Raw genomic sequence first — 18,317 nt, 5'->3', positions numbered from 1 at the left:
CAGGACTTGGGGGTGCAGGTTTCACACGTTAAGGAACCGGGGCTGCAGAAGTTGGGGCTGCAGAAGTTGGGGGTGGACGGTTGAAGGGTGCAGGGTTATGGGGGTACAGGTTTTGGGAAGGAAGGATCTGGGGGTGCAAGTTGTAGGGATCACAATATGGGGGTGCAGGGTTCTGGGGTGCAGGATTTGGGGTGCAGGATATGGGGGAGAAGGGTTTGGGGTGCAGAACCTTGTTGTTCAGGGTTTAGAGGCAGGATTTGGGGGTGCAGGGCTTTGGGGTGAGGGCTTGGGGGTGCAGGGTTCAGGTGTTTAGGACCTGAGGGTGCAGGACGTGGGGGTTGGAGGATTTAGGGGTGCAGGGATTTGGGGTGAGGGATTTCAGAGTGCAATTTTTGGGGGGGAAGGATCTGGGGGTACAGGTTTTGGGGGTGCAGGTTTTTAGGGTGCAACTTGTGGGGTGCACGGTTTTGGGTATAGGGTTTTGGGGTGCAGAATTTTGGGGGGGAGGACTGGGGAAGCAGGGTTTCGGGGTGAAAGGTTCAGTGGTGCAGGGTTTGGGGGTGCAGGGATTGGGGAGCCAGAATTGGGGGTGCAGGGTTTGGGACTGTAGGGTGTTGGGGGAAGGATCTGGGGGTACAAGATTTGGGGTAGCAGAGTTTTGGGGAGCAGGGTTTAGGGGTCAGGCTTTAGGGGGACAGGGTTTGGGGGGCAGGGTTGGGAGGGATGGTGTGGGGGTGCAGGGTTTAGGGCAGCAGGATCTTGGGGTGAAGGGGTTTGGGGTGAAGGTTTGGGTAGGACAGGATTTGAGGGTGCAGGTTTGCAAGGTGCAATGGGGTACAGAGGTTCGGGGGTCCAGGGTTTCTGTGTGCAGGGTTTGGGATTGCAGGATTTGGGGTGCAGGTTTTGGAAGTGCAGGATCTGGAGAGTCAGGATTTGGGGGTGCAGTGTTTGGGGGTGAATGGTTTGGGGGTGCACAGTTTGAGGGTGCACATGTTTTGGGGCTGCATGATTTGAGAGTGCAGGGTTTGGGGTGCAGGATCTGGGGGTGCAGGGTTTGGGATGGCAGGATTTGAGGATGCAGGATTTGGTGATGCTGGATTTGGGCTCTGCAGGGTTGGAGGGTTCGGGACACCGGGCAGGAGGATTTGGGGGTGCAGGACCCGGGGATGCAGAGTTTGGGAGGGAAGGATCTTGGGGTGTAGGGTTTGGCCGTGCAGGACATGGGGGTTCAGGGTTCAGGGCAGCAGGATCCTGGGATGCAGGGATTTGGGGAGAAGAGTTTGCTAGGGCACCACCTGGGGGTGCAGGTTTTGGGGTGCAGGGTTTCAGGGTCAGGATCTGGGGGTGCAGGGTGTTGAGGGGAAGAATTTGGAGGTGCAGTGTTTGGGGGGGCAGGTGGTGCAGGGTTCTGGGGTGCGAGTTTTCTACTGAAGGATGTGGGGTGGCAGGATTTGGGGGTGCAGGGTTTGGGGGTGCAGGGTTTTGGGGTGAAGGTTTGGTAGGGCAGGATTTGGGGTGTGGGGTTTGCGTGTTCAGGAACTGGGGGACCAGGGGTTGGGAATGGCAATCCTAGTGTGCAGGCTTTGGGGTGCAGGCTTTGGGGGTGCAGAAGCTGGGAGTGCAAGATTTAGGGAAGCAGAATTTGGGGGTGAAGGGTTTGGGATTCAGGATCTGGGGTGCAGGATTTGGGGGTGCAGGGTTGGGGCCAGAATCTTGGGGTGCAGCTTTTGGAGTTGTAGGTTTTCAACGTGCAGGGTTTGGGGGTGCAGAGTTTTGAGGTGCACGATTTAGGGGGCAGGACTGGGCGGGGGGGCAGGGTTATGGGGGTACAGGATTTGGGGCTGCAGGATTTTGGGTGCCAGAATTGGGGGTTCAGGGTTTAGGGTAGCAGGATCTTGGGGCAAAGGGATTGGTAGGGCAGGATTTGGGGGTGCAAGATTTGGGGTGAGGGTTTGGGGGTGCAGGCTTTGGGGGTGCTGGGTTTGGAGGGGTGGGCTGGGGGGCAGAATTTGGGGTGCAGGATTCGAGGGTGCATGCTTTTGGGGTGCAAGTTTTGGGGCTGCAGGATTTGGGTGTTTAGAAGCTGGGGGTGCAGGATTTGGGCACGCAGGGTTTGGGGGTGCAGGGGTTTGGGTGCAGAGTTTGGGGGTGCAGGTTTCATGCGTTCAGGACCTGTGGGTGAAGGACTTGGGGGCTCAGGGTTTCGGGGCACAGGGTTTGCTGCTGCATTGTTTGATGTGGCAGCATTTGGGGGTGCAGGGTTTAGAGGTGTAGGGTTTCTGGGTGCAGGATTTGGGGGTGCAGGGTTTGGGGGTGCAAGATGTTGGGGTCTGCAGTTTTAGGGTGCAGGATTTGAAGGAAAATGATTTGGGGGTGCAGAGATTTGGGTTGCAGCGTTATGGGGGTGCAGGATTTGGGAGTGCCAGATTTGGGACTGAAGGACGTGGGGCTGCAGGATTTCGGGGTGCAGGGTGTGGGATTGAAAGATCTGAGGATGCAGGGTTTGGGGGTTCAGGGTTTAGGGCAGCAGGATCTTGGGGTGCAGGGGTTTGCTGTGAAGGTTTGGGAGACAGATTTTGGGTGCAGGGATTTGGGGCGTGAAGAGTTCAGGGGTGCAGGATTTGGGTTTGCAGGATTTGGGTTTGCAGGGTTCTGCAGTTCTGAGTTTTGGGGTGCAGAATTTTGGGGTAAAAGGTTTGGGGGAAGGATCTGGGGTGGAGGATTTTGGGGGGCAGGATGTGGAGGTTCAGGAAGTAGGGTTGAAGGATTTGGGGGTGCGGGGTTAGGGGAGAAGGGTTTGGGGTGCAGGTTTCGCATGTTCACGATCTGTGGGGGTGCAGGGTTTAGGGTACAGGGTTTGGGGGTGCAGTGCTCAGGTGTTCAGGCCCAGGGGATGCAGGATTTGGGGGGTCAAGGATTGGGGGTGCATTGTTTGGCAGGGAAGGATTTGGGGGTGCAGCGTTTTGGGGTTGTAGGAGGCAGGATCTGGGGGTGCTGCTTTTGAAGTTGCAGGTTCTGGGGGTGCAGGCTTTGGAGATCAGGATTTGGGGGTGCAGGATTCATCATTGCAGGGTGTTACGCATTTAGAGTGGGAGGATCTTGGGGCGCAGGGATTGTTAGGGCAGGGTTTGGGGGTGCAGGTTCCACAGTTTTAAGAACTCGGGTTCAGGATTGGGGTGCAGGGTTGGTGTGTGCAGGATTTGGGGGTGCAGGGTGTGGGGCTGCAGGGTTCTGGGGTGGAGGATTTTGGGGGGTCAGAACTTGGGGATGCAGGGTATGGGCATGAAGGTTTTGCAGCTGCAGGATTTTCGGGTACAGAACCTGAAGTGCAGAGCTTGGGGGTGCAGGGTTTGGGGGTGCAATGTTTGGTGTGGCAAAATGTGGGGGTGCAGGGTTTAGAGGTGCAGGATTTGGGGGAGCAGGGTTTTGGGGTGCAGGGATTTGGGGCTGCAAGTTTCATGCATTCAGGAACTGGGGTTGCAGGAATTAAGGGTGCAGGGTTTGGGGGAAGAATTTGGGGGTGCAGGGTTCTGGGGTGCAGGGTTTGGGAGTTCAGGATTTGGGGGTGCACGGGCTTGAGGGGAAATTTAAAGTTGCAGAGTGTGGGGTGCATAGGACTGGGGCACAGGATTTGGGGGTGCAGGGTTTCAGGGTTCAGGATTTGGAGGTGTGGAGTTTTGGGGTGCAGGGTTTGGGGTTGAAGGATTTGAGGGTTCAGGGTGGTGGGGGAAGGATTTGGGGGTGAGAGATTTGGGGTGCAGGATTTGGGGGTGCAGAGTTTTGCGAGGCAAGGACCTGGGACTGCAGGATTTGGGGGTTCAGTTTTCAGGGTAGCACAATCTCGGGGTGCAGGGCTTTGCAGTGAAAGGTTTGGTAGGGCAGGATTTGGGGTGCAGGATTCTGGGGTGCAGGCTTTTGGGGTGCAGGATTTGGTGTTGCAGGGATGGGGTTGAAGGGCTTGGGCTTTCAGGCCTTTGAGGTGCAGGATTTGGAGGTGCAAGGTTTGGGAGTGAATTCTTTGGGGTGCAGGGTTTGGGGTTTCAGGAGGTGGGGGAAGGATCTTGGGGTGTAGGGTTTGGGGGGGCAGGGTTTCTGGGCTCAGGATTTGCGAGGGCAGGATTAGGGGGTGCAAGATTTTGGCTTTAGGGTTTAGGGGTGCAGAGTTTGGTAGGGCCGAAATTGGGGTTGTGGGATATTGTGCTGCAGGGTTTTGGGGTGAAGGGTTAATAGGGATGCAGAATCTAGGGTGCAAGATTTGGGTTTCAGGTTTGGGGGTGCAGGATTTTAGGGTGCAGGATTTGGGCCTGAATGCTTTCAGGCTGCTGGGTTTGGGGGTGCAAGAATCGAGGGTGCAAGGTTTGGGTGTCCAAGATTTAGGGGAGCAGGATTTTGGGGCGCAGGGTTTGAGGGGTGCAGGGGCTTTGGGTGAGGGATTTGGGGTTCAGGGTTAGGGGGTGCAGGGTTTTGGAGTGCAGGGCTTTGAGTATGGCGTGTGGGGAGGCAGGACTGGGGGGGCTGCCTTTGGGGTACAGGATTTGAGGGTTCACTGTTTACAGTATCTGGATCTTGGGGTGCAGGTTTTGGAGGTGCAGAGTTTGGGAGGGAAGGATCTGGGGATGCAGGATCTGGGGTGCAGGGTTTGGGGTGCAGAGTTTGGGGGTGCAAGGTGTGAGGGGCAGGACTAAGGATTGCAAAGTTTTGCCGGTAGGATTTGGGGTGTAGGGTATGGGGTGCAGGAACTGGGGGTGCCTGATTTGGGGGTTCAGGGTTTGCGGGTGCAGTGTTTTGAAGTGCAGGGTTTGGAGGGGGGAGGTTTTGGGGGTGCAAGATTTGGTGGTGCAGGTTTTGGGGGTGCAGTGTCAAGGGGGTGGAGGATTAAAGGTGCAGGATTTGGGGGGCAGGTTTCGCGTGTTCAGGAACTGGGGGTGCAGGATTTTGCGTTGAAGGGCTCTGCAGTGCCGGGGTTGGCCTGCAGGGCTTGGGGTGCAGTATTTTGGGGTGCAGGGGTTTGGGTTTCAGGACCTGGGAGTGAAGGGTCTTAGGGAACAGGATTTCAGGGGTGCAGGGTTTGAGGGGTGATGGCCTTGGGGGCCTTGGGGATGAAGGATTTGGGAGCGCAGGGTCTTGGGGTGCAGGATATGGGAGTGCAGGGTATGATGGGGAAGGGTTTGGGGGTGCCTGGTTTAGGATTGTAGGATTCGGGTGTCAAGGGTTTGGTTGTGCAGGGGTTTGTGGGGGCAGAATAAAGGGGTGCAAGATTTGGGGGTGCGGTGTTAGGGAGCAAATGCTTTTGGGGTGCAGGGTTTGGGGGTGTATGATCTGGGGCTGAAGGGTTTCAGGGTGCAGGGTTGGGGGAAGGATTTGGGGGGCAGGGTGTTGGGGATATGGGGTGGCAGGGTTTAAGCGTGCAAGATTTTGGGGTGTAGGGGTTTGTAGTGCAAGGTTTGGGAGGGCAGGATTTTGGGGTGCAGGGCTTTGGGGTGAGGGTTTGGGGGTGCACGACTCACGTGTTTAGGAACTGAGGCTGCAGGATTTGGGGGTTCAGGGTTTGAGAGTGCAAGGGTTTGGAGTGTATGGTTATGGGGTTCAAGGTTTGGAGATGCAGGAGTTTGGGGTGCAGGGTCTAATGGTGCAGGGTATGGGGGAGCAGGATTGGGAGTGCACATTATGGGGCATGATATGGGGGTGCAGGATTTTGGGGTGTTTAAGTTTTGGGGTTCAGGGCTTTGGGGACGAGGATCTGAGGGTGCAGGATTTGGGAGTACAAGGTTTGTGTGTTCAGAACCGGGCGTGCAGGATTTAGGGACGAGGATTTGGGACACAGGGTTTGGGGGTGCAGGATCTACGGTGCAGGCCTTTGGGGTGCAGGATTTAGGAGCCAGGATTTGGGATGCAGGGTTTGGGGGTGAAGGATCTACGGTGCAGGCCTTTGGGGTGCAGAGCTTTAGGGTACAGGGCTTCATGAGGCAGGATTTGGGGGTGCAGAACTTTGGGGTGAAGGATTTGTGTGTGAAGGATCTCGGGGTGCAGGATTCAGGGATGCAGAGTTTGGTATTACAGGTTTGGGGGGGTTCATGGCTTGGGAGGAAGGATTTGGGGGCGCACAATTTAGGGGTGCATGTTTTGTGGGTGCAGAGTTTAGGGGGGAAGAATTGGAGATGTAGGAGTTTTGGGGGCATTATCTGGGGGGTCAGGATATGGGGTGCAGGCTTTTGAGGTGCAGGTTTCAGGTGTTCAGCACATTGGGGTGCAGGGTTTCAGGGTGCAGGGTTTTGGAGTGGAGGATTTGGGGGGGCAGGGTTAGTTGGGATTTGGGGTTGCAGGGATTTGGGGTGCAGGGTTTGGTGGTGCATTGGTTTTGGGGGTGGAGGATTTGGGGACACAGGGTTTCAGGGTGCAGGATTTGGGGGTGCAGGATCTGGTGGTGCAGGTTTTCGGGTGGGGAATTTGGGGGTGCAGGGTGTTGAGGAAGGATCTGGGGGTGCAATATTTGGGCTTTCAGGGTTTAGGGGTGCAGGATCTTCCAGTGCAGAGTTTGGGGACAGGAGCTGGGGGGGCAGCGTTTGGGGTTACAGGTTTTGGGGGTGCAGGGTTGAGGGAAATATTTGAGGTGCAGGGTTAGGAGAGTGCAGGATTTCTGGGTGCAGAGTTTGGGGTGCTGGGTATGGGGCAGCAGGATCTGGGGGTGAAGGTTTTGGGGGTGCATTTGTTTGGGGGGAGGATCTGGGGGTGCAGGGTTTAAGGGTTCAGGATTTGGAGGTGTAGCGTTTTGGGGTGTAGGGTTCTGGGTTGAGGTTTTGGGGGTGAAAGATTTGGGGGTTCAGGGTTTGGGGGGTCTGATTTGGGGGTGCAGGGTCTGGGGGTGCAAGATCCTGGAGTTCAGGATCTGGGGTTCAGGATTTGGGGCTGCAGAGTATGGGAGGGAAGGATCTGGGGCTTCAGGATTTGGGGGTACACCGTTCGGGGGTGCAGGGTTTCGAAGTCAGGTCTAAGAGTGCAGGGTTTGGGGGTGCAGGGGTTTGGAGAGAAATTTAAAGTTGCAGAGTGTGGGGTGTATAGGACTGGGGCACAGGATTTGGGGGTGTGGGGTTTCAGGGTTCAGGATTTGGAGGTGTGGAGTTTTGGGGTGCAGGGGTTGGGGGTGAAGGATTTGAGGGTGCAGGGTGGTGGGGGAAGGATTTGGGGGTGAGAGATTTGGGGTGCAGAGTTTTGGGAGGCAAGGATCTGGGACTGCAGGATTTGGGGGTTCAGTGTTTAGGATAGCACAACCTTGGGGTACAGGGGTTTACAGTGAAAGGTTTGGTAGGGCAGAATTTGGGGTGCAGGATTCTGGGGTGCAGGCTTTTGGGGTGCAGGATTTGGTGGTGCAGGGATGGGGTCGAAGGGCTTGGGCTTTCAGGCCTTTGAGGTGCAGGATTTGGAGGTGCAAGGTTTGGGAGTGAATTCTTTGGGGTGCAGGGTTTGGGGTTTCAGGAGGTGGGGGAAGGATCTTGGGGTGTAGGGTTTGGGGGGGCAGGGTGTTTGTGGCAGGATTTGGGGGTGCAGGGTTTGAAGTGCAGCGTTTCAGGAGGGCATGGTTTGGGGATGCACATGTGGGGGTCCAGGTTTTTGGGGTGCAGACTTTGGGAGTGGAGGATTTTGGGGTGCAGGGTTTGGGGCTGTCTTATTTGGGGGTGCAGTGTTTGGGTGTTCAGGAGCTGGGGGTGCTGCATTTGGGAATGCAGGGTTTGGGGTGCAGGGTTTCGGGGTTCAGGATTTGGGAGGGCAGGATTAGGGGGTTCAAGGTTTCAATTGTAGGCTTTAGGGGTGCAGAGTTTGGTAGGGCTGAATTTAGGGGTACAGGATTTGGGGTGCAGGGTTTGGGAAGACAGGATCTGGGGGTGGAGGATTTGGGGGTGCGGATTGCGGGGCAGGGTTTTTGGTGCAGGGTTTGGGGGGAAGGAGCTGGGCGTGCAGGGTTTGGGAAGAGTATTTTGGGGTGCAGGAGTTTTGGGTGCCGTGTTTGTGGGGCAGGTTGGGGTGATCACTGCTGACCTGCACACACTTGCTCTCTCTGGTATTCACCTTCACTCTTGCTCCTCCATCTCCCCACTGTTCTCTCCACCTTCTCTCTTTTCGTTTCCACCACACTCTTGACACAGACCTGACCCACTGAGAATGTTCCAGAACACGCTGATCCAAACCCCGCTGGGACCTTCGGGCTCTATGACAGTGTGAAAATTGAGTGTGCAACAGAACCCTTTTGGTTGTCAAACACCTTGAAGATGCTGGAGTCCAAGCATAACCCCCCCGGCACTGCCCCATGTCCCTCGGGAGCTCATGTGGAAACCCCTCCAGGGATGGCGACTCCAGCACTGCCCTGGGCAGCCTGTTCAGTGCCCGACAGCCCTTGCTGGGAGGAACACTTCCCAGTCTCCAGTCAGAACGTCACCTGGTACCATCGGGGCCGTTCCCTCTCCTCCTGTCGCTCGTTCCCGGGGCAGAGTCCCAGAACCCCGCTCTCTGGGCACTCTGTGGGGCGGCCCCGTCCCGGCCGCTCCCCGCACTCCCGCTCTGTCTCTCGCCCGAAGGCTCGGGCGGGAACGGCCGCTGCGTCCCGGCCGGCCAATCGCAGCTCGCCGCCTCAGCCCCGCGCGCCGCCGGCCCTTGGCCCCGCCCCCTCCTCCCCTCATCCCCTCAGGGAGGAACTTCACCCCGCCAGCGCTGAGCTCGGAGTTCAGCACCCAAATATCTTCACAGTGCGAGAAATGCAGCTGCGATTCGTGCTGAGATGTTCAGTGTTTACAGGTGTGACCAAATGAGGCTCGGGCTCTGAAGCTGGAAAAAGGAAAGGTGGTTAAGTTCTAGGTAAAAAGTTATGAGACTTGTTTATGAAGTCTCATCCAAAGACCCCAAAGACCCTCCTCAAAACCACCAAGTGACACAGCGCAGGCGAACAGGGCGGCTCAAAGAGGAGACTGGAAATGCTTCTCCGAGACTCCTTGTAATGAGAAGCGGGAAAGGTTATGAATATGTACAGGCGTTCCTGGGGTCATTGTGAATATGGAACACCTCACTGTATTTAAGCACAGCTCTTGTTGTTAAAAGGTGTGCGTGTTGGGCGGAGCGAATCCCCCGCGCACCCTGCGCTGTTTTGCTTTTGCTCTAATGAACACGTGTTTAAGGAATACAGTTAAGGAATTGGATTAAACATTGTTTATCCATAGAAAAAGCCAAAGTTATTTATTTCAATTTCCAATATTCCTACATGGTTTTGAAAACTATAAATCTAGGGCTTAGGATTTTCAAAAGGAAATAATCCATCAGCCAAAGTCCTATTATGGCTTATTTTATTGATACTGTAGCAGAATATTCAGCGTCACAGCGCTCACGAATGGGAAGGAGACATTTCCACATACCATTTCTTCCTTGCCGGGCTTCAGTGCAATGAGTCAGTGATGACGGAGTCAGTGATGAACAAGCTGTAGAGGTTTACTCAACCGCATTTCAAGAAGGACACTTGTCACTCCTCTCCATGTTCCTCCGTATCCTTATCCTCAGAACTTACTGGTGTGCAAAGCAGCTTGTGCCCGTGGTCTTTCTCAGACTCTCTTTCACCTCCTTGTTCCTCAGACAATAGATCAGAGGGTTCAGTGCTGGAGTGAACACAGCACAAAAGACAGACACTGTTTTGTTGAGTTTGGACGGATGGATCCTCCTGGGCCTGGCGTACATGAAGAGAGTGGCCGAGAAAACGATCATGACTACAGCCAAATGGGAGGTACCAGTGGAAAGGGCGTTTCTCCTTCCCTGCACTGAAGCACACACAAGATAGTTGACAGGATACAGCAGTAGGAGAAAACAATGATCAGGAGAGGTATCAGCAGGACCACCAAGGCTCACACAAAGTGCACTGTCTCTGCAAGGGACGTGTCAGTGCAGGAAAGGCTCAGGACGGGAGAGATGTCACAAAAGAAGTGGTTCGTGACGTGAGTTGTGAAACTAAAGGCACCTTGACCAAGGAGATGGAAAAGCCTCCTGCCCATGAGAGAATCAACAGCTGAAGGCACAACTTGTGCGTCCTGATGGCTGGATAGCGCAGGGGATGGCACACAGCCAAATAGCGGTCACAGATGACACATTCAGTGCACATAAGGGAGACGAAGAAGTATAACTGGGTCATGCAGCCGGAGAATGAGATGGTCATGCCCTGGGACCGGAACCCAAGCAAAAGCCTGGGCAGTGTTACTGAGACATAACAAATCTGCAGGAAGGACAAGTTCCCCAGGAAATAACACATGGGCTTTTGGAGGTGACGGTTCCTTTTCACCACAAAGATAATAATGGCATTCTCAGTGATTGTTACCATGTAGGTGGCCAGAAAGATCAGGTAAAGTGACGTCTGAACCTGCAGCCCGTAGGAAAATCCCAGGAGAATGAACTCTCTGACAGCAGTTTGGTTCTTCATTCCATGCCGGGTGCCCACAGCGATCCCTGCAGGTGTCAGTGGAGAAAAACAAACAGAACAGTTCCACAACAGCGAGTTCATGTGAAGAACTGGGGCATTTAGTAAACTGTTTCCTGTGGAAACTTTCTACAAAGTAGAACAAGCATTTCTTACAGGAAAGAAAGTGAGAGGGACGCATGTCTTTATTCCAGTGGTTTGTTACTGTACTATCAATAGCAACACTAGAAAATCAACCCAAAATGTAGCAAAACCCCTCTGTAGCGCACACTGTTTTCATGTAGGATGGAATGTGAAGAACACAGACTGGCTGCTGACATTCCCGCTACTGAGAGCAGCACCACAGAGGTTCAGGTGGTACAGGGATAAAAATTACTAAAAACACAGGTGTAATGCTAATGGAACACGGAGTTTTGAAAATGTCAGACTTTCTTCATTTCCTAATAGGAAATTATCCACCTTTGTGTTTCCAGGGGCAGCAGTGACGGTCATAGGAGAGACTGCTACAGAGATTACAAATCCCTTAGTTACAGGTTTTAGGAATTTATGTTTAAGCAAGAGCTTTGAACTGAATCTAAAGACCAGATCCTGCAGTGGGTGGTTCCTCTGGCTTGTACTAAACACCTGTCTTGGACAGAGAAGAAGAGTTCTTTCTTGTTTCAGTTTGCTCTCAGCTCTGATTTAGACAGCTGTCCAGCCAGTAACTTAGAGCAGACCTTGCATGTTCCCATTGACTGTTTTGCTCTAGATTCCTTTTATACTCAGTGGATATCTGCTTGAGACGTCGACTGAGCATTTGTAGTCTAGACTGTAATACTGTATATGGATCTATCTCCTTGCAAAACACATCTCTTATTTGTGCTCTAGAAATGCCAATTTCTCCTCATGGACATTTTAGTGATCCTTTACTAACCTTTAAGTAGTTGTCCATACCATAAATGATTTAAGGTGGAGAAGGTGAGGTTTCTTCTTCCTGCTTTTAAGGGCAATGAGAGCAAATAATGAACACATAAACACGCTTCTTTCCAATCTCTTAGATTTTACAGCTCGTTAATATATGCATATTTGTGTATGCATGATAGAAAAACATGTTGTACAAAAGAGGCATTAATCTATCCAGAACAGTAATATACTCTTCAGCTATTTCCTTTCCTCCCCTGAACATGTGTGGTCTTTTTATTAGTGAGGGGCTGACAAATCTGACTGGAATCCAGGAACGAAGCTTTGGCAGTTTCTGTCTCTAAACATGAAACAGAAGAATCCAGGAAATGGCGAGCAGGACAGAGAATTTAACTGAAAAACTGGATGTGTTTTGCCATTATTCTTGACTTACAAGTGTATTCCCTCACTATACATCTGGCAGTTTACATGATGAAAATGTATTGGATGGGATAATCAAGAAGAAATGCTTGTTGAAGGATTCAGCGCAATCATTTACACTGTAACTGATCTATGATTTCTTGATCTATTCATCTGTTACTGTAAGAAAACATGAAGACTGACTTACCAGTTCAGGATTTCCAGCCGTGCGTGTGGCCTTTAAACTGCAGTAACGAGCAGTGGATCAGATGGATCTTCTCTGACCCACCTGAGAGGTTTTCCTTCCAAGGACTCGCTGTCTTTGCTGGGAAAGCTTCCCTTGTACCATAAGCACTGAGCTGATAAAGTCGTCTGCCAATCAAAGAAATGAAAGGGAAGAGGAAGGTTGTTATCTCAAATTATCTCCAATAATTACCCCCAGAGGCTAATTTCTATGTATAATTACATGTAGGAGAAACAGAGTCTGGCATGAGATCTGGGGAATAAAGACCATGACAGAAAACACGTCATGCCTAGTACAGAATGAGTGTTCTTCTGCTAAAATGCATTAGGAAGAAAAGACTAAGCAGAAATTGTATTTACTGAAATGTTTGGGAATTCTGTAGTTTTATTTTGAATAAAAAGGGACATTTGGAGAATGTTTTTTTTTTCTTTTTTAAAAAGTCTCCTTCAGTTTCCACATTTAAACAGTAAAGATGCAAGAACTGGTCCGTGTTTAAGAAACCCAGAAACAGACACCTATGTAGATGTGTCTGCCATACATACTGAGAATGCAGATTTTATTTTCTAGACAGGCATGCAATGCCATATTCAATGTCGTTGGACCTATCTGGTCACAAAATTGCCTCCAGACATAGTGAAATACCATATACATATATATACACTGTCAATCATATGTGAGGATAAATACCAATGCCATGTGCAGCACAGCTTCCTTTGGAAGGAAAACCAGGAAAACATGCAGAGCAGTAACTCTGTGTTCTAATGCAGCTCCCGCTGTCACCAGCTGAAGCACCAGAGTGTGGACGCATCACCCAGAGAAGACGACTCACAACTGAGACACCCTCAGATCTATTGGATTTGTCACTACAAACCCGACACCGTTTAGTTTCCTCAGTTTGCTTGTCGTGTTTGTTCTCCCTCTGGAGAGGCTGGTGCACTCTGATGGATTCTCCTGGATAAGCCCCAGGTAGAAACACAAGGAGCCAAAGCACTCGGCCACAAGAAATTGCATTGAAACAAACAGGCAAAGGAAAACCAAACCAAGACCTTCTTCACTGCACCAATTACTCTGCTCACACAAAGAGACAGTGGGAGATGGAAAGCTGACACCAATGCATTTAGTTTTCACTCAAAACAATCTAAATTGCAAAGGTTTGAGTATAATTACTAAGTAAATGATCAACTGCAAATTTTTGCCAACTGATTTTTTTAATATAAAGTTGGTGGGGGGTTCCTAAAGAAAATGGAGATGGCATTGTTTAACAGTTCTGGTGAGCATCTGTCAAAGGTGTTGCTCTTGTGCAATTCTTTCTCTCCTGTAAGCTTTGTTTTCCATTAAAACAATAACAACAGGAACTCAAAATGTAAAGTTTCATGGACCAGCCTGTAGTTCCTGAGATTTTCCTCCTCGTCCATTTTTAGGGTGGGTGCAATGTCCGTATTTTGGAGAGTTTGCACCTTCCCTTCGTTCCCGTGACCTTTCAAAGAGAGCAGAGTCAATGACATGAAGCTGTTTGGAACCAAGTTCAACGCCAGTGAAGTGAAGCAGTTGATTTACGGAAGTTTGTCTGTTGGAATGAGTCAGGTCTAGTTAACACAACTGACAGCATTGGCACGTGAAGTGTAAATGGATATTACCTGAGTAGAATTAGGCAAAAGATTGCAATCCACCAAATAATTGGTAAAATGGCTTAGCGTGCTCAAGAAAATACATAAACTATTCCAACAAGATGTTATCCACAAGGAAATGCAAAACGCTTGGGAAATGTCTGGGACAAAAGCCGTGAAAGCCAATAACGGTGACAGCACCCCAGAGACCACCTGAATGGATCCATCACAAATGTGATATTCCCTACCCAGTCCTGTTACTGGTGACACTCAGGAACGTCTGAGTTACCCAGGAGTACCTGATAGACAAGATCACTACTTTATCCCTAAAACTGCAGAAATGTGATGAACTGCACTTGGACTGCAATAGAACCTCATACAAGGATTTTTATTAGTATTAATTGCACTTTACATTAACCTGTTTCTTTGTAGAGATCTGTTTCTACAATCAGGTGGTCATTGCCTGTTAGATGGTTCACGGGGTTACATGGTGAGTTCACAGATGATTAAATCAGGAGAATCATGGGCCCAAAATGTCCATTTCATGCTGACCCAGCAGACCATGCAGACGGGTGACAAGACCCGCTGCTGGGAATGCACACAGGTCCTGAAAATTCAAATGAAGGGTGCCTGTATTAGGAATATCCCTTCCTGTTTATATGTCTTGGGACACTTTTGGGAAAACACCGTGTTTGAATTTTGATCAATCTGGAAGAATCAAGACTGAGTTAGAGGAGATCAGAAACATGTTGCCGTCTTGCGTGAGGCTCAGAAAGACAACAGCTCGTACGGATTTCAAGAGGTTTGGACAGGATTTTTGCCCTGGATTCCTGATTCACAGTCGTGGATTAAGAGGTGGATTGGAATGATCGTATTAGCAGTTGTTATATTTGTATGTTATGCTGCAATGTGTGGTGAGGCGTTCTGTTGCACTCACAAAGACAGTTTGAAGCCTGCACAATTACTTGAGTTTTGTTTAAAACGCATCTTGAGATGGCTGGATGAAGTGTCCTTTAGCTGAACGTTGGTCACTAAATGCTGAAATGATTATGTAACCAATATGCAAATGTGTGACCAATTAGGTCTGCAGGACTCCCTGAGGATGGTAACATTTTGTACATAGTGGCTGCTACTTTTCTTCCTGCTGTGCTGGCTTTATTCCAGACCCAGACCTGCACAACTCTGTGACAAATAACATCTCATCTCTGTGTGCTACAACTGGGCAAATTGTGAACTGGGCAGCAAACCTTGTTTTGGAGACAACAGTTGCCCTTGACCCCCAGGCCCCACAGCCCTTGGGCAGGGGGCGTTTCTGGCTGCTCGGCCTCCACACAGGTCTGCCCTGCAGAACCCGCTTTGTCACACAGCTGTAGAGGGTTTGTGTGTCTGGAGCGTGAGGGGAGGCCCTGGGAGCCGGGATTGTCCCCATACGAACGGCAGGGAATGAAGAGGCAGCCAGACTCTCACCGGTAGCGCCGACTGGCAGTGCAGGATGTCGTGGGCACAAATTAAAACATATGGAATTCCATCTCAAAGGCAGCAAACAGTTTCTTACCAGGAGGCATGTGGGTGTCGTACAGTGGAGCAGATTGCCCAGAGAGGTTGTGCATCTCCAGCCTTGGAGATGCTCAAAACCCAAGTAGACTGTGTCCTACACAACCGGCTCAAGGTGACCCTGCTGGAGCAGTTGGCTTGGACTAAAGGATATCAGCAGGTCCCTTGCAACCCCAGTGATTCTGAGATTCTGAGAACAGAGAAGACCAATGCCTCCCATTCAAAAAAAAATGAAAAACCTTATTTGAAATGTGTTCTGTGACAGAAAGTGTCTTACGTGTATTCTCTTTCTCGTTTCCGTGGCTGGTTGAGCCTCACTGATGGCGAGGTGAACAGCATTGACTGCTCTTCTCTGCTCCACCACACCGGTCACCTCACTGCAGACGGCTACCAGCGGTTCAGCATGACTGCAGCTTTATGCTTTACTACTCCAACCACCTTCCTGTGCTGCCTGTGTTTGGAAAGTCCTTGCAGGATGTTTCAGTGTCTCTCTTCCCAGGGGCTGAGGAGAGGCCGACAGTCCTGTGAGTTCCCTGGATCTTCCTTTTCCATTCCTATTCCTCTTGCTCGTGCGGAGGTGAGTCCTGAGCCACCTGCAAGGTCTTTTCAGGCCACTCTCGTCTTAAAACAAAGGCATGGGGGGCACACATCAGGCTGCTCACACCCAGGAACTCTGACCACTGCCAAGTGCCCGATGAGGATGGGATTCGAACCCACGCGTGCAGAGCACAATGGATTAGCAGTCCATCGCCTTCACCACTCGGCCACCTCACCAGCACACTGCTGCTGCTCCTGAGGCTGCTGGCACTGCCGCTGCTCCTGATCTCGCGCTGCCTGCTCCTGCTGCTCTGGCTCCGGCTCCAGCTGCAGCTCCAGCTGCTCCGACGGTGGCGGCTCCTGATGCCTGCACCTTCTTATCCTGCTGGACATGGGAGGGGAGGAAACAGCCTCCAGCTTTTGCCTTTTGGGGACTGGCCCACTCCCACAGTAGCTGGGCTGCGCTCTGAGGACCTTTGGGAAACAGGTCTCAGCATTCACATCAGGAAATGACTGAACAGCACAGCCCCACACACCTTCCCAGGAAGGAACACGGGAGAGTGACCCTGGGGCGGTTCAGTGCCTCCAAGGGAATTTACAGCCTCTCCAGGGAGGTGCCAGAGTCCCCATGACTTCGGCTTTTCAAGATGCGATTGGACAGGCATGCTGCTTTTCCAGCTCCCCTGCAAGGCTCTGGCAATCACGTATTACCCACTGGGAAGGGCGGAGGGAGAGAGGAGAGAAGGGAGGAGGGAAGGGAGGAGTGAAGGGAGGGAGGGAGGAAGGAAGGAATGAAGGAAGGAAGGAAGGGAGGAAGGGAGGATTTCATGGGAAGCATAAAGTCAAGCAGAGCAAGACGGGGAAAGAGAGAGGCTTCCTTGGGAAGAGGCAGAAGGCCCGTGCAGGCCCCTTCCTGCAGGGGGAGCGGTGGGAGCCCAACTCCTCTGCAGACCATGGCCGTGCTCTCAGGGCTGGCTGCAGGGTTTGTTCCGGGCTCCCAGTGCTTGACCGTGGGCAGGCAATCCACTGGCTTCAGCGTCCCAGAGGCCCGCAGAGCCCATGGCCCAGACCACCCAAACACCCATCCCCAGGTAGCCGCCAGAAGCAACATGCACAATGGCAATGCTGAGCAAGCTCCCCACAGCAGCCGATGTGGTGGATCCCACAGTTGTGCCCTGAGGGAAGGAGCTGAGGATTGGGCCTGGCAACATCACCAGGACCAGCGGGGGCTGGATGGCAGCGATGGAGTCGGCGCACTGGATGTCGCACAGCTCGTTGCAGCTGTTGGCAAGCGGGACTGGGCCGCAGGCAGCTGGCAGGCGTGGGCTGTAGCAGGACATGTCTTGTGGAGGGAGACAACCCTGCAAAAGTGGGAGGGAGAAGAGGACATCAGCTGTCGGGCCCTTTCAGACCCCCTGACTCATCGAGTCCAACCGTAACCTAACGCAACTCTCGCACTAAAGCATGTCCCTAAGAGCCTCGTCTAAACGCCTTTTAAACCCCTCCAGGGATGGTGACTCCACCACTGCCCTGGGCAGCCTGTTCCAGTGCCCGACAGCCCTTTCTGTGAAGAATTTTTTCCTAATATCCAATCTAGACCTCCCCTGGTGCAAACTGAGGTCATTTCCTCTCCTCCTATCACTTGCTACTTGGGAGAACAGACCAACACCGTCCATGTTACAACCTCCTTTCAGGCAGTTGTAGACAGTGATAAGGTCTCCCCTCAGCTCCTGTTCTCCAGGCTGAACAGCCCCAGTTCCCTCAACAGCCCCTCATCACACTTGTGCTCCAGACCCTTCACCAGCTTTGTCGCCTCCTCTGCGCTCTCTCTGGTGTTTCAATGTCCTTTGTATGACGAGGGGCCCAAAACTGGAAACAAGATTCAAGGTTTGACCTCACCAGTGCCGAGTACAGCGGAACAATCACCTCTCTAGTCCTGCTGGCCACACTATTCCTGATAGAAGCCAGGATGCTGTTGGCCTTTTTGGCCACTTGGGCACACACTGGTTCATATTCAAGCAGCTGTCAGTCAGCACCCCCAGATCCTTCTCTGCCAGCCGACCCCATCAGCCCATCAGGGCCACCATGTCCTGGCCACCAGCCCCCTGCGGGCACCGGCGTCTGGGCCAGCACCACCGCTCCTGAGCCGGGAGCCCCAGGAGGTGACGGGGCCGCAGGGTTTGGCACTTGGGACTTTGAGGTGCGGGGAGGAAAACTGGCAGCTCTGTTTTCGGTTTAAATAACCAAAGTGTCTCGTGATGTCCAGAGCCAGTCAGGTCCAAAGGACTGAAAAAGCCTCTGAAAAGAACTGCAGCACGTTCCCAGGAGACGCCATTAGATGCCCCACGATGGCTTCCTTGGCCAATTGCGCTGTGTGAGAAGACCCATCAGCAAACCCCAGTTTTCCAGTCAAGATGTATTTCAGTCACATCCTGCAGCTCCTCACGTGCAGAACCATTGAGGGCTGAGAGGGAAACGAAGCCCCATCCAGCAGGAAGCCGGTGTTGCCAAGCGCTGAGCAATGGTGCCTGCTCGGGGCCAGGACACACCTCACAAGCCATGCGGCCCCACCCGCTTTGTGTGCCGGGGCCAGGACCCGGGGCTGAGGCCACGCTCGCCCAGCCCGGCCGGC

General features: G+C 52.3%; 1 non-coding gene and 1 pseudogene across 1 annotated transcript; both read right to left on the bottom strand.

Moving 5' to 3' along the window:
- Window positions 1-7,597: 7,597 nt before the first annotated feature.
- On the bottom strand, window positions 7,598-10,505 carry LOC135576136 (olfactory receptor 6B1-like; annotated as a pseudogene).
- A 5,335-nt stretch (window positions 10,506-15,840) lies between these two features.
- Window positions 15,841-15,922, bottom strand: TRNAS-GCU (transfer RNA serine (anticodon GCU)). The gene has a single exon. It is a non-coding gene; the product is annotated as a tRNA-Ser (tRNA).
- Between the last annotated feature and the right edge of the window lie 2,395 nt (window positions 15,923-18,317).

This window comes from Columba livia, chromosome 23, assembly GCF_036013475.1.
Source record: "Columba livia isolate bColLiv1 breed racing homer chromosome 23, bColLiv1.pat.W.v2, whole genome shotgun sequence".
In the NCBI taxonomy this organism is placed as follows: Eukaryota; Metazoa; Chordata; class Aves; order Columbiformes; family Columbidae; genus Columba; species Columba livia.
This window is presented reverse-complemented; position numbering and strand designations above follow the sequence as displayed.